Here is an 11,470-nt window from a genome sequence, read left to right as displayed (position 1 = left end):
TGGTTCTCTAGTGCTGCCGTTTCCCAGAGTGTTTTCCTTTTACAAGATGAAAATATCTTTTTTTTAAAGTAGAAAACTAACATGAGCTTTTCTCCTCAAATTATTTTTAGAAAAGACCTTTAAAACAAGTAAAAAAATAGTTTCATATTAGTTTTTAACCAAAGCAGACTTTTCTGGCCTCAGTTTCCCTTGCCTATAAAATGGAGGTGTTGGGAGGGGTCAGACAGATGTCTGTGTTGTGCATCTGTGACATCCCACTAACGAGCTTTAGGGGATCTGAGAATCTTTGGAAATTTATGGAAAAAAGATCCTTGTATGAACATCTCAAGGGGAGGTAAGAGGGTCCGTAACTTTTTCAGATAATTATGGTTTTGTAACCTCAAAACATTTCTCAATTATTGCACTAGATATTTCTTAAGGGCTCTTCCAGAGGAATTGTGTTAAAGTTTTTATGAAATGTCTGCAGGCACCATAAATCTGGGGGCCAACAATTATTTTTTCAGTGTTGCAGTAGGAGAGTGGGAAAGAGCGGTATATCTTGTGTATTTTACAGCTGACATTCAGCAGTTGTATCAGTCGACAGAGATTTCGGTTATTAAAACACAGTGCTGGTGAGAGTTGAGGATAATGGGCGTTTTCACCCACTGCTGGGCAAGTGTCAGTTGGCTCGATCCTTTAGGGATGCAGTTTGACAAAACTCATGAAGAAAGTTCCAATGTTTGTATCTCTGATCCAGTAATTCCACTGCTGGGCCTGCAACACAGGAAAATGTAAGATTATGGAACTCTATAGGGTAGAAAAAAGTATTGTAGGAATCTTAAGATCATCTTGGGAGATCCTAAAAATCATTTGATAAAACCCGACACCTATTACTGATGTAGGACAGCCAACAATGTTACCGCTGTTGATGCAGAGAAATACTAAAAGCATTTCCACCGAATCCGGCAAGAAACTACTCTCTCTGTTGTTGTTTACAAGCCCTTTGGGTGTTCTCCAAAGCAATTATGAAAGAAAATAAATTATGGGTAACTATTGGAAAGAACATGGCAAAATAATGATTATATACACTGTTAGGTAGAGGCATGTCTACATAGAAAATCTCATAAAATCGCCCTGGCTGGTGTAGCTCAGTGGATTGAGCGCGGGCCTGCGAACCAGAGGATCGAGGTTCGATTCCCAGTCAGGACACATGCCTGGGTTGCAGGCTGGTTCCCTGCAGGCCAACTCCCAGCAGGGGGTGCACGAAAGGCAACCATACATTGATGTTTCTCTCCCTCTCCTTCCCCTCTAAATATAAATAAATAAATAAAATCTTTAAAAAAAGCGAAAGAAAATGCTCCAAAAAAAAAAGAAAGAAAGAAAATCTCATAAAATCAACAAACTACTAGAAGTAATAAGAGAATTCAGTAGTTTCTCTGAATTTTCCCTTTTCTTTGCCAACAATAATCTGGTAGAAAATATAATAATTTTAAAAGATTTCACTGAGAGTGGCCATCCACAATCTATAGAACCTAGCAATAGGTAAATTGATAGGCAGGACATATTGAATTATATTGATAAAATTTGACAAATTTTGTAAAAGGCCATTAGATGTACTCTAGAATGGAATGCCCCCAATTTTAAGCCAGTTCCTGCTAACCTATAAACTTAACATTAATCTGTAAATTTAACAATTTTTATGTGTCAAAAATGATTCGGAGTTTTATCCATATGAATAAGTATGTGAGGACATAGAGTTCCATGGGTGAATTTTGTGCCTACACTCTAATCCACTTAAATTTTTCTATAATAGACATTATAGAAAATGTCTATTAAAATACATACAGTTGTACCCAAAAAGTACTTTAAGAAAATCATGGGAAATAGGAAGAGAGTGGACATTACAGGTGGCCATACTGAGTTCCCACTGACTTTGTGCTTTTAACAGAGTGGGGATCCCAGTGTGGTGTGTACTACTTCTCATGTATTACTAGAGAATGTCTAGAGACTGTCCATCACTTCGGTGATAAGGTCTGTGATGCACCTAAAATGAGTATCATTTACTTGGAGTGGAGTAGTCAACAGCTTCACAGCCATTTCCTTCACAAATTCACCCCAAAATTGCACCCAGGAAACCTATAACCCATCTCTGGGGTCTGACCTCTGGCAACCAGACCTTGGCTCTGTGGTTGTTGAGTCAGAGGCAGTAGAAAAAAATGGTAGGCTTTGTCTCATGTCTTTTCCTAGGGATGGTTTTGGGTCCCACAATTTAAGGAGGGGTATTGAGACCCAGTGACCCAGGCTGGCGGAGGCTGCCTAACATCCTACACAATAACTGCCTCAGCAACTCAGTCAAAAAAATCACAGAATTCCACATCTGAAAATGTTTTACGGTGTCCAGATCCCTCTCATTCATTTCCTCCACAGCATTCATTTGTTCAGTGCTTTGTGAACATGTACAATGAGTTAAGCATGGTGCTGCGAGATTTACCACTTTTGTTTCTGTACTTAATTATTGTCCTTTTCCCTCACTAACATATAGACACCATGCAGGTAGGGACTTGGTCCACTTGTTCATGGCTGAATCTTCAGTGACATCAGTAGTGCCTGGCACACAGTAGGGCCTCAATAGATGTTTACTGAATGAATAAAGGTGGAAAAAAATAGTTGCTACCCCCAGAAGCACTCAGTTCAATGGGAGAAAAAGGGAAATTAAACCATTACAGGGCAAGGCCATAGTTCTCTAGTGAAGGTGTGCACAAGTTACAAAGAAATATGAGATGGATTTTTTCAAGGAATTTCTGAGGAGGCCTCACCAGGGAGGTGGTGCTTGATCTGGTTCTTAAAGAAAGAGTGAGCCTTTCTTAGATGAGTAAGGTAGGGGAGGACATTCCTGGGAGAGAGGTATTACGGGCTGAACTGTGCCTCTTCCAGATTCACAGGTTGAAGTCCTAACCCCCATTAACTCAGAATGTGACTGTATTTGGAGATAGGGTCCTTAAAAGTTAATTAAGTATAATGAGGTCATGGGTGGGCCCTGATCCAATATGACTATATGACTGGCATCTTTATAAGAAGAGAAGGTCAGGACATGGACATACACAGGGAAGACCAGGTGAAGATGCAGGGAGAAAGTGGCCAGCTACAAGCCAAGGACAGAGGCCTCAGAAGAAGCCACCCTGTGGTACCCTTGCTCTCAGATTCCAGCCTCCAGAACTGTGAGGAAATATAAATTTCTGTCGTATAAACCCCGCGGTCTGTGGTACTTTGTTATGGCAACCCTGGAAATCCAATTCAAGGGGGTAGCTTGTGTAGAAGCGTGTTGGTGGGAGAAAGCATGGCTCCTTTGGGAACTCAGTCTTTTGGTGTAAGTGTAGGAAATAGTTCCAGGGAGAGGACTGGTTGGTAAGGGAAGAAAGAAGGTCAAGGGCGGTCAGAGGCACGCCTGTGTGAGCCAAGTGGGCCTGGTTATGGCGCCAGGGAGTGTGGAGTCTGGTGGCCTGGAGAGCACAGGCACTGTCCCATGGGGGCAGCTGCCGTGGATTCTGGCTGGTAGGTGTCCTGTGGACATGGGGTCCAATTGTTGCCAGAGCTCCCTATTTTTCTTAAGATAAGTCAGCATCTGCCTTTTTATGTATAATCTTATAATTTTCAAAAATTGGCAATCCATTAAACATTTTAAACTTTGTGCAGACTGCAAAAGATATATACCACAAGAAACCTGTGGGCTGCCAACTTATAATTCCTGTGATAGTTTAAGGAGTGATTCATAAAGGATGCTGCGTGCATGCCAAGGAATTCAATTTTTTTCCTGTTGGGCAGGGAGAACAGTTGGTGAATCTTAACTGAGATAAGTGACTGGCGGTGGTTTAGGGCAGAGCTTGGCAGGCTTTTTCTTAAAGGGCCAGTAATATTTTTTATTTTGTGGGCCACATGGTCTCTTGCAACTATTCAACTCTGTAGCATAAACAGACATAGACAACATGTAAACAAATGGGCGTGGCTATGTTCCAATAAAACTTTAGTTACAAAACCAGATGCCAGGCCCAATTTGGTCTATGAGCTGTAGTTTGCTGATCCCTGGTTTAGAAGGCAGGAGACTCAAACCGGGTGAGGGGAGAGTGAGTCCAGAGACTAGTCTAGGTAAGATGTGCATTGAGGCTGTGGTAATGGGAGTGGAGAGGACTGAAGAGATTCAAGAACTATTTAGCAGGTTAACATTGCCAGGACTTGCAGATTTGATGAGTCAGCAAGCCAGAGAGGAAGAAGAACTATATATATAATGCCAAGGTTTTTAGCCTGACTGAAGGGTCAATTTGAGCCCCTTGAGTGCTCACCACCTCTCAAGCCAGCTTTTTCCTCTTTGGGGTAACTTGGATGCATCCCTTCCTCCTGCGGACCTTGACCTAAGTGTCTTTCTTAAATCACAGGTGTCTCTAGGATGATCCCGCTGTGCCACTAAAGCTGAAATATTGGGTTGGTCAAAAAAGTCCATTTAGTATTTTTTGTAAAATAAAAGATGCATTTTTTCATTTTCACCAGTAACTATTGATTTGGGCATTTTGTATATGTTGGCTAGCTCCTGCTATTGGCTTCTGGTTGGTAGAGGCCAAGGGTGATGCTAATCATCTCATACGATCTTCCAATGAATAAGACAGCCCACAGCAAAGGATTATTTGGCCAAAATGCCAATAGTACCAAGAAACTTTGCGAACCACTTTTGACACATTTGATCAGTCATAGCGCTTCCCCACACACTGCACAAATCTTTTGTGTGTGTGTGTTTCAGTTGCATTTTTACCTTTCTTAAAATAAGAAAGCATCATACACCAAAAATATTACATATTTTCTTCCATTTTCAATATTAAAATGGCCACACAAAAAGTTACCAATCTCTGATGTTTTTTTAAATGCACACTGATATGACAGCTGTCACAATAAAATCTAACAAAATGTTTCTAATGAAATTAAAGAAAACTAAGCATGACTAGAGCCATCACATGGGGAAAAAATAAATGAACTTTTTGGCCTACCCAGGAGAAAACATTCTGTCCAGAGCAGAGGCAGTGAGAAAGTTTAGTATCTGTTGTCTTCAGGTTATTACAGTCTTTGGCTCCTGGTCTTGGAATATGAAAATGGGTCTCCAAGCAATTAGAATAACAAGGGGTTCTGCAGGGACGAAGGTGTGCTAGGACTTGGGTTGCCAATTACCAAATCTCTGCAGGTCTCCACTTTCTGAAATAGTGTGGAAAACATGTGCTAAATTGTACTCTGAGCAGAGTGGCACAGCCAGGCCTGAAAAGCCTCTGCCAGGCTCTGATTCGTGTCTGCAAAGTCAGGAAGCTGCTTTGATGTGCTCCGGGTGACCACAGGAACCACAACAGGGCATCAGGGGATGCTGGACTCTCTCGCTCTTTTCTCTGCCAGAGCCCACAGATGCCTCTGGAAACAGGAGTGCTGAGGAGGGTGAGCACTTACGGAGCTAATAAATTCTGCTTGTAGGTCTGCAATGTTTATCTGCTACAGCGGCTGCTGAGAGGTGTGTGCAAAGTAGTCCCTGGGCACTTAACAGGGGGATGGGGAGAGGATCTATGGCCTGGTGTGCAGGGGGCTTGACTGCCTCTGACCTTGAACAAAGTGGCAGAACAGAATGTTGAGTGGCCCTGGGGGATAAGGCATCTATGTGGGAATCAGGCTGTGTTTATTTTGAGACCCACCAGGTTGGTCCTGTAGCCAGAGGTGAGGTAGACCTTGAGAATGAAGGAGGCTGATAAGGAAGATCCAAAGAGTGTGAGAAAGGAGATCACTCACTGGGCTCTGTGGCAGAAACCGTACTGGTCCCATCCACACATGTTTTATCATTGACTCCTCCCAGCACCCTAAAAGCTGGGTATTATTAAAGATGCACTGTAATTAATTGTGAGTGTTAGACATGCTCTTGGTTTCATTTTTTTAAATTTACATTTGTTTTCTCTTCTACCCAATTTTCTTGCTTTTGCAAGATGAAATTTGTCGTTGGGTATAGATTGGGTAAATCTCAATTGAGGTCTGGATGTGTGGGTCCTTGTGCAGCAGTTGACTTTGTAGAGGGAAGCGTTCCTCAGTGAGAAAGATTTGAGTATCAGGGTTCACATGAGCGATTCAGGATCCCCCAGAGGGACTCTGTGTGGTCTGCTCCTTAGCCCCACAGCATGGGCTAGGTCTGGGCTTTCAGGAGAATGAAGGGGTTTTGTGCAAGCTGAAGGGGGCCTTATGGTAATTGCTGCACAGGTAGCACTGCTCTGAGGCCAATGTGAGAAAGTACAGTGACCACAGATGAACCATAGGTTGGTTCCCACTCACTTATTCCAGAAGGGGAATGACACCTTTTGGCTCCCTACACGTTTTAGGTAAGGCAGTTATATCAGAGACAATAAACATTTCCTCCCCTTCTTAGAAAATAAGAACCAACACCACATCCCTTTCGTACAAGCCTAATCTAACAACCAACCCTTGTCGACTGAACTCCAGTTGTGGGGCTAGTACCTTGGATACTGATGCAGGCACATTTCATACAGTCTTCTAGGAGGCAGTCACTAGCTGGCCAGAGACATACGAGGCACATACCTAAAACCAGAGGACTTGCAGTGCCCAAGCAGTCAACTGGGGGCTGGAGAAGGTTTCATGGTGTGGGAGGTAGGCTGTTGGTCTGGGACTTGTAGAACAGGTAGAGTTTAGATAGGGGGATGGTGACTCATTCCAGGTGAGGGCAGTGGCCTGGTTGTTGGGTTTGGCAGGTGGAGCAATTCATTGGCTCCTCTCTCTGTGCATGTCCTGTCCCACATGACTTTGTAGCTCCTTGCATTAAAGGAATGGATTATATTTCCCTGCCCCTTAACTTCGTGTTTGCCCATGTGGATGACTGCTTTGGCCAACAGAATAGTGTGAGAGTCGCAGAGTGCCAGTTCTGAGCCTAAACCTTAAGAGGCCTTGTGTGTTTCTGCCTGCTCTCTTGAACCTCTGCTATCACCATGAGAAGTAGATACCCGGGCTAGTCTGCCAGAGCCAAGAGATGATGAGACACCCATGGAGCAGAGCTAGCTACCCCAACCAAGCTCAGATTAAATCCGTCATCCCAGCTGAGCCTACATTAGTCAAGTTGCCGACGCATGAGCTATGTAAATTCTGATTGTTGCACACCCCTGGGATCTTGCTACACAGCAGTAAGTAGTATGGTAACCACAGTCAGTTGACAGAGAAGTGAAAGAATTCACTGGCAACACCCAATTCTGAGAGGATGCACTTGCTTCTAAAGTCTGTGTGTGCATGTTTGGGGCTATTTATATTAGGCTCTTTTCCTTCTAGTAAAATCTTCCCCAGAGAGAATAAGTGATTTCTTCCAGGCCACACAAGCTGGAAGCAGAATCAGGGCTAAACTAGATCACCCCTTACATCCAGGCCAGAGTCCATTGTATTGCATGGCCGTCCTGTTCCTGATATTTATGCAGACCATGGTCTGGAAGTCAGGAAAACTTTTCCTTGCAGGTTGGTGAGGTCTTAGGGTTTAGCAGACACCAACACTCAGCTATTACCCAGATTGATGTGGCCGTTTGCCGTAACATTTAGCAACCTCTCCATCAAATAAATGGCTCGAGAGGCTCCTGACACTTCCAGTATAAAAGAAAGAGGAGCTATAGTCTGCAGCTTTATGAGATTGCCCGAATAAGACCTGTTAAAGGGATCTGTGTGAGTTGAGGCTCTGTGGCTGAACTGATGTTTCTTTGCTGTACATCCCTTCAGAGTTTCCTGTGGGTAGTCCTGTAGGGCAGAAGGAGCAAAGACAGCCAACCGTGTAGCTAGCCATCTGGCTGCATGACTTCCCCACTCTGGTCCTTAGTTCCTCAGTGTCAGATGAGCAGCTTCGTTGTCTGTGGTTCTGTCATTCAACGGACTTCCATTATGAGCGATGGAAGGAAAAGGTGGGAAGAGAATCTGCAGAGAAAACAGATTTGGTGGTAGGGTTGAGGGGTTCCCTCATTTCCTTCTCTCCTTTTCACTCCATTCTGCCCTCTCTGTCAATATTCCATCATTCTGGTGAGTTTCCCCGAGGATCACACATAGGAGGCACATACCTAAAACCAGAGGACTTACAGTGCCCAAGTAGTCAACTGTGGGGCTGGAGAAGGTTTCATGGTGTGGGAGGTAGGCTGTTGGTCTGGGACTTGTAGAACAAGTAGAGTTTAGATAGGGGGATGATGACTCCTATCCTGGTACTCATTCCACCTCTGAAGCTTAGGCCCCCATTGGAGTCATCTGGAGAGCTCTTAATACAACACTATTTCCTTCTCTGGTCTTCATCTAAGTCTCTTCTCTAAGCAATCACCTCTGAAACATTCAAATGCCTATCCCCCAAACAAAAATAGTTCCTGATTCCACATTGCTCTGATTACTTGTTCTTGGTCCCAATTCACTGTCACATTTCGTGAAATGGTTGACCACACACCCACCATTTTCCTCTTACTGTAACCCAACCACAAAGGTTTTAGATTGGTTCTTTGAAGGTGCCAGTCACTTTCCTGCTCTTGGGATTTGGTTATTAGAACATTAGAGAATGTTCTCTGCCCAGGAGAATTAGAACATTAGAACATTCTTCCACCCCAGGTCTCATCATCTTGGCCCCTTCTCAGTTTTCAGGCCTCAATTCAAGTTTTTTTTTTTTTTTCCCCAGTGAGTGCTTCCTTTACTCTCCCAATTGAAATTAGACCCCTATCGTTTCTCTTTCTCACAGCACAGTGCTCTTTTTTTCTTCAAATTTTCATGGCATTTGAAATAACATATGATGCTGATAGAATGTGCTGACCAAGAGATAAATTAATTAACATAAGGAGAAATTATTAGGTTAAGTAATAAGTGTGGCTATGCATCCTGTAAACAAGAGTAGCATTGTGTATAGCGATCTAAGTGTGTGGGATCCAGACAGCCTGAGTTCAAATTTAAACACTACTACTTACTGTCGGTGTGACATTGGGCAAATCACTTCGCTTCTTTGTGTCTCAACTTCTGAATTTGTACAGTGGGGCAGATAGTAGTACCTTCCTCCAAACAGAGTTACTTTGAAGTTTAATGAGTTAATACATGTAAAGTGCTTAGATCAGCACCCACCACATATCAAGTGTTTGCTTACAATAATTATATTAGCAAGTATATAAATTATAGCTGGGAGAGATTCTGTGTGCTAGGGATTATTTTGTATATTTTGCTCTGTTATGGTAAACAACACATATTAAATCAGTAGAATTAGGCAAACATGATCTGGTCAGGAAGACTAAGTCTATGTTAGAGAGATGCCTGAAGACCCAAGCACAATAAAGAGGAAGTGATATTGTGGTTTGACGTTTCCACATCACAAGGAAGAGAAAATCATTGAGGGGAATCCAGGAGAAGTTCTCAGAGGACAATAACGGAGATTATACAAGAGGTTTGAATTGCGACTGAGAGAGGATGTACTGAGTTTTATGCACAAGGTCCTCTTGGTGGTGGGGTCTCCTTATTGTTTCTTCCACCGGTGGTGTTCCCACCAGCAAACACAAATGCAGTGCTTGTGAGTTCATGTTGTTTCACCTGTCCTACCTGTTGACATTGACTCAGGAAGGAAATCTTTGACTGAGTGATGACAGAGGTCACCCTAGTGGCTTTCATGAGTTGCTAGCCCTTATGACTTTCTTTCACCTTGATTGCTTTCTTTGCTTCTTATCGCGTCACCAAAAAGGGTCATTCTTCCTGGAGAGGTTAGGAAGTCAACCTCTTGGAATGATGACCCGGGTCAGTGAGTGTGTCCTCTACACAGACTCTGCCCTATGGAAGGAAACTCTGGACTTGGAGGTAGAGAGACCTCCAGAAAATGAAAGATGGGAGAAGAGACTCCAGAAAGAGGGAAGTGTATAGTCAAAGGCCCTGAAGCAGGAATGATCACGTCAGTCAAGGATCTGAAAGTCCTGCACAGCTGGGCCAAGGGCATCTTGGGGGACACATAGGGAAATAAGGCTGAACTAGAAGGACAACAGCTATGAAATCGTAGGCTAGCAAAGGGCATAGCAGCAAAAGGAAGGGCTGCTTTAGAAAGAACCTTTTAAATATTTCTCCTGGGTTAGAATTTGAGAATGGGAAAGGTTTAACTAGTCTGTGAAAAGTTTAACCATGTAGTACCATTGAATGTCATTAGGCTCGTTATCATTACTTAAGTCATTATTTACTAGGAAGTTGCTGGTGCTGCTGTCTTTTGCCTTATGGTGAAATTCTCCTCTTGGAGTTAAACATGCCTAGTAACAATTTGAACTTTCATTTGACCTCAGAATGATTTAATATGAAATGTGTGCAGAGACCATGTGACCAAAGACATATAAACTTAAGAGAGGTTGAGAGAGAGAGGATGAGAGGAAGAAAGAGAATGTATGTGCATATGTGCATTATACTAATGTTGGTGGTGAGGGTCGCATGGGTGGGAGGCAGGGGTGATTCAGAAAATCCTACTCCATAGAGATAAAGAAGTCAAAACGAATTCTCAGTCAAAATTCTACACCCTTAGAAGCCTCTCGAGACTCAAGTGGCAAGGAGTGGAAAACATGGAGGAGCTGAAGGGCTCTCTTACCTCTCTGCTATTCAAAGCGTTGTCCATACACCAAATCAATGGCATTGCCTGGGTGCTTGTTAGAGTTACAGAATCTCAGTTCCCACCTAAGACCTGGTGAATCAGAATAGAAAGGATCTGCTTGATTTAGATGGTGTATGTTACAAGGGCTTGCCAGTGTGGTGTGGACTGGTTTGGACTTCAGTGCCCCTATGTGCCTTGGAAGGATTTCTCAGCTTGTTAGAATCATAGCTTCTCCATATATTTAATGTGGATGACAGGACTTAACATACAGTATTCTGTGATAGTTCCATGAGAAAGTAGAAGTAGAGCCTCTGGCACAAACCTGTAGTATATAAATGGTAATTCTGTTGTTCTTCCCTCAAGACACTGATGATTGTGCTTTTTGAATAGATGAGCAATTAGGAGGCAGCTCAGTGACAAAATATAACTAAAATCTACTGAGCACTTTCCATGTGCCAGGCACTCTGTTAACTGTGTTCACTGAAGGATGTTAGATGTGAAGCCAGGTTGTCTGGTGCAAAGCTTGCTGTGAGACAATAAACTGGTTACATGACCTCTATGCCTCAGTTTCCCTTATCTGTGACATGGGGACAATAATATTGCCCATTATTGCCTTTTGTGAGAATGGTATGAGTAAAACATACATGTTCAGTGTTTATTGAAGAGTCAGTACTCATATATAGTGAATACTGAATAAACATTAGCTATTATTAACACACTTTAGTCTTCTTCACTGCAGCTGTTGGAGGAGAGCATTATCCCCACTCCATAGTTGAAAACCGTGAGGCTCAGGAAGTTGCCAAGGGCCATGTGGCTGGTAAATCATAGAGCTCGGATTCAAACCCACATCTCTTAGCCTTG

The sequence above is a fragment of the Sturnira hondurensis genome, unplaced genomic scaffold, assembly GCF_014824575.4.
Source record: "Sturnira hondurensis isolate 20B ecotype Veracruz unplaced genomic scaffold, ASM1482457v3 Scaffold0017394, whole genome shotgun sequence".
NCBI lineage: Eukaryota > Metazoa > Chordata > Mammalia > Chiroptera > Phyllostomidae > Sturnira > Sturnira hondurensis.
The sequence above is the reverse complement of the archived record's forward strand: the minus strand, read 5'-3'. Positions refer to the sequence as shown.